The sequence below is a fragment of the Lactuca serriola genome, chromosome 7, assembly GCF_051521515.1.
Source record: "Lactuca serriola cultivar US96UC23 chromosome 7, Lser_US96UC23_V15, whole genome shotgun sequence".
Classification (NCBI taxonomy): Eukaryota; Viridiplantae; Streptophyta; class Magnoliopsida; order Asterales; family Asteraceae; genus Lactuca; species Lactuca serriola.
The window spans coordinates 171695370-171700449 of NC_136414.1; positions in this window are offsets into that span (position 1 = coordinate 171695370).

The window sequence follows — 5080 nt, forward strand, 5'->3', positions numbered from 1 at the left end:
TAAAGAATATAACTTTGATTTTGTCCTTTTATCTAGATTTTGACCGGTCAGTTGCCGCTCATCGAAATTGACTAAACCAAACTGCCGCATCATCGCAAAGTCACAAACTGTCCATGTAATCTATTTTAACTTGAAGAAAACTTGAAAACCAGCACTTTTGGTATAATAATAATAATAATAATAATAATTATTATTATTATTATTATTATAAGGTGTGTAACAAAGAATTACTAAGAAAGAGGTTATGGATTATTAACTGCCATTCTAAAGAATAATAATAATAATTAAGAAAAATAACAAATGGGTTTACTAAAAAAATAAAAAAAATAAAAAAAAAAAAAGCAACAATCGCTTTTTACAAAAAGAGTCAAACTACAATGGCTTTCTTAGCATTTTCCCCACTTTATGTACACAACTTAATTTTAAAAAATCCTTTAGTTACTTTCAATAAGAATACCAATAAAAGCAAAGCCAAAAATTATGTGGACCATTCCGATTGTCGACATAAGAACCATCATTTTCAAATTCTAGAATTCAATCCGTAAACGGATTGGGCCCAAACAATTGTGAAGATATCCGGTCTAGCGGATAGGAGTACTAGGATAGGATTCACAAATGATCAAACCATGGATTAGGCTAACCGGAGTGGAACGAATTCCACACGTGAAAACTGTGACATCCTCATTTTCACGGTCAGAAAAGACCGATTTTGTTTACGTTTTATAAAAATCAGAGTACTTCTTTTCATAAAAATGTTGTGGAATTTGTTCCCAGAAAAATACGATAAATACATTATCAAAACATTTTCGAATAAACATATTTTATTCATTTTTAAACGATTGGGATGTCATCGTCAATACAGGAACATAAGCATAAACGGAACTTACATTTATTTACACTAGTGATCTACATCTCTTTAATCTCTCAGTGTAATGTCACTTCATATCGACACCTGTGATATAAATAAACTGAGTGGATCAGGTTAGGAAACCTGGTGAGTACATAGGGTTTTCAACCCACAATAATATAATTATTAGGTTCAAACAATCAAACAATCAACCCAATTACCCATCCCCATTATCTTCTTTACTCTTAAGGATCTACCCTAAGAATCAACCAATCCTCGTTCATACATTCCTAAGGATCATCCTAAGGAATCGGCACGAAGTCCATCGCTACCAAGGCTTATAGATTATATCTGGTGAACACATAGTCCAAAACATCTGGTAAACGCTTAGTTCAAAAGTAACTAGTGAACAAACTTAGTTTAAAATACCTAGTGAACACACTCTGTTCAAAGATACGTAGTGAACACACTCAGTTCAAAGATACCTAGTGAACACACTCAGTTCAAAGATACCTAATAAGCACCTAGTTCAAAAACACCTACAGGTTACGAGCCTGCTAGCGTTCCACCGGACTGTCTAGTATCGTCCATGGTCATCATCTATACTCCACTAGATGACTGGATCACTGACAACATTGATGCCTTCCATCATGTTATCAATAAACAACTATTTCATCTACCCATGTTTTACCCAACACATTTTGTAGATATAAAATACATATACACTTTAAATCATTTAAAACATATATAAAAATCTTTCACCCAACATAGAGAGCAAGTATTCAGACAATATGCACACACAACACGTAATTTATATTAAAATACTTCATATCTATGTGTAAGATTAAAGGGACCATGCACTCACCTGAAAGGTGGTGACTCAGCACTTGGACAGCGCTTAGATACTCTCAAAACAATTTTCCTTCGATAATACCTAATACCAATACCACTAGGGTTTAGTCTAACGATAACCGCGACAAATTAATAGTCTAGCTATTATTATTATTGTATAAACGTTAAATAAAACTCAATATAACTCATAATAATAGCCCAGATACTTATCATAAGTTCCTAATAACGTTACTATATTAAAACATAAGCTATACTAAAGATAGGGTAGGCATAGCTCACTTACAGCGGGTTTTCTTGAAAACCGGGCTTCGCTGGAGTAGCGTTCCTGAGCCGAAAGGCTCTTTTCTCGGAGCCGTCGGGCGCTCCGGGGCTTCCGCCTCGTGCTAGGGAGTTACCCTAGGCTTTGGGGGGTTAGGGAGGCTTAGAGAGAGAGAGAGAGAGAGAGTTTAGAGAGAGAAAGAAGAGGGTTGAGGGGTGAGGAAATGAGGGAACCCGACACCTCTATTTATAGGGTTAAATCCTGATGGACTCACCGCGTCGGTTTACTGACTCGCCGAGTCAGTGCCACGTGTCATCACCTGATGGCTTTCCTTGGGGAGAAAGCCTTGGCCCATATTCAGCCACGTCACCCTTTTTGCAGCAACACCCTGCTGACTTCTAAACCCTGTAACTTTCGCATACGAGCTCCGTTTTCGACGTTCTTTATATCCACGCGTAGGTAAAAACAAGATCTACAACTTTTGTTTAGACACCGTTGGATAATTCTCGACCGATCTTAAATTTAACAGTAGGAGGTGATTAGGCTGCTAAATGACCGCGAAGAATTCGTAACTCCTTCATACGGACTCCGTTTTCGTCTATCTTTTTATCGTTGAGTTCCTATTAATGAGATCTTCAACTCTCATTTAGGTCGCGTAAGCCAAAAACCGCTCGAACTAAAATTCGAGTTTCGGGTCGTTCACTACTAAGCCGAATCTTAGAAAAATCATAACTTCCTCATACGAAGTCAGATTTAGGCGTTCTTTTTATGGATTTTCTCGGTTTAACATATTCTACGACTTTTGTTTAGGTCGCTAAGGCTAAATCTCGCTCTATCGTAAATTCACTATTTACGCTTCCCGGTGTCGTGCCGGTTTTGCCGTAAAACTTCGACGAGCCATAACTCCTTCATTATAACTCGGATTTTGGCGTTCTTTATATGTCCGGAAACCTTGTGACATACTCTACAACTTGGTTAAGATTATTTATTCTAAATAATCTTTTGTCGAAAAGTCGTTTTCGACCCCTATTGCCTCTAAATTGACTAGCCCAGATCTACGGGCGTTACAATTATATCCCCCATAGGATGATTACGTCCCGGAATCATCAACGAAACAGGGCTCACATGATGACTCCATACGTTATCTCTTCATACTAAGTAATAACCGTAACTTTGATGTTTCTTCGAATGAGTGTCTAACTCTAAGACTTCCTGATTGCAGGCGGTGCTCGATCTTGCACTTGCTCCCTATCTCACATTAGACTCCAAATTATGACCTTCAAGTCACAATCTTGATCCTCACTGGATATGAACTTAAGATAAGTTCCTTTATTACTACGATGGAACGATGTGTCATATTCTAATGACCTCTCATTGTATGTTGCTTAGACTCGGGTCTATTAGAGTCTTCCAAAACAGACTATACTTTCCTTCATGTTCTAATCTCATCTTACAAGGTAGCATTTCTAGCTACAAGCAACTATCACGATACCTCAACCGATCGCTTTTAATTATCTTTTATTTCAATCTTCCGGCTTAATTCAGATGTTACATCAAACTTGGTTCTCTGAACCACGTAACATACTTATCGTAGTCAGAATCAATTCGATATGGCCATTAGGGTCGGGATAACAACAATTTTTCTTAGTCATTACCGAAACAATGGTGACGACATACTTGAATAAAATGAAGTCAATTACTAGCTTCTTGGTAACCTTGTGACTTTCCCTGATCCAAGCATGAGTCCTGTGCTTCCGGTAGTATATGCATCTACTACCTTTCACACCTACTCATACTCGTCCCAAGTATTGTCTCGCAGTTTTCCAAGTCACCATATAAGAAAATCACATAACTATTTAACACATCAGATATCAAAACAAAGCTTTTATTATTTCTTGAATTACATAGGTGCTCAAGTTCACCCTAGACTATGCCTCTAATAGGCTACATCATACGATACTATGGCTACTGCATAACTTGATCTTCAGATATGAAGTCTTCATCCTTGATTCCTCGCGTGGTTTTCTGCTTCGTCGAGGATCATGTGAAATGCCCTTGGCCTTGGTGGCATGTTTGGCCTTGTTGCTACATTCTTCTTTGGGAAATTCTTTGAAAGATGCCCCCCTTCTTTACATTCATAACACAACCTCTTGTTGGATGTACACTCATTGGCGTAATGCCCAGACTTTCTACAATTGAAACATGTCACCTCTTTGCTGCATTTTCCAAAGGGTTTCTTCTTGCATTTATCACACCATCTTGCTTCACCTCCTCCTCCAGGCTTTGAGAATTTTCTCTCCTTGTTGGACCTTGAAGATCCTTCAAACTTCCGCTTCTCTCCTGCCTTATCTTTTTCTAGACCCTTTTCTCTTATCTGGGCCTCTACGTTCTTAGCTGCTTAACAGCTATTTTCAAGGTACTTGCCATTTTGACCATTGGGCCAAAGTCAGTGGGTAATCCGTTAGCAAACCTATCAATCTTGGAGAGTTTAGTAGGAACCAAGTAGGGAAATAGCTTTATCCTCTCGGTGAATGTGGTGGCGTACTCATCAACACTCATCTTCCCTTTCTTCAGGTTCTGAAACTCGTTGTTCAGGTCTATCAGATCTATCTCTGAGCAGTACTGCATTTTCAACTGTTCCAAAAACTCTTCCCATGACATCCTTAGGGCTTCTCCTCATGGCATCATATCTGCCAATAGCTTCCACCAGCTCAAGACTCCAGTTTTCAGTTGTCTTACAGCGAAGACGGTCTTCTGTTTCTTGCTATAGTCGCAGCTCTCAAACACCATCTCCATCTCGGAGATCCAATCCATAATCTCAACAGGCTTTGGGCTTCTTAAGAGACATGGTGGTTTCGCACTCAAGAAATTCCTGTACATTCGCCCATCCTTGTCGTTTCTCCTCTCCGGGCCATCCTTTCGTTCACCTTGAGTCTCCACTTGACTCACTTGGCGGCTGTAGTTCCCTTCCTCCGATTGCTCGGGAATCGGTTCGGGTTGCTTCATGGGCATAGTAGGTTCGTCCCTATTCAACATCTACCTTATTTCTTCCCTTTGTTCAGCTAACATAGCCCGAATCATGGCTTGAACTCCAGCCATGGTGACTGGCTCAGGTGCAACTT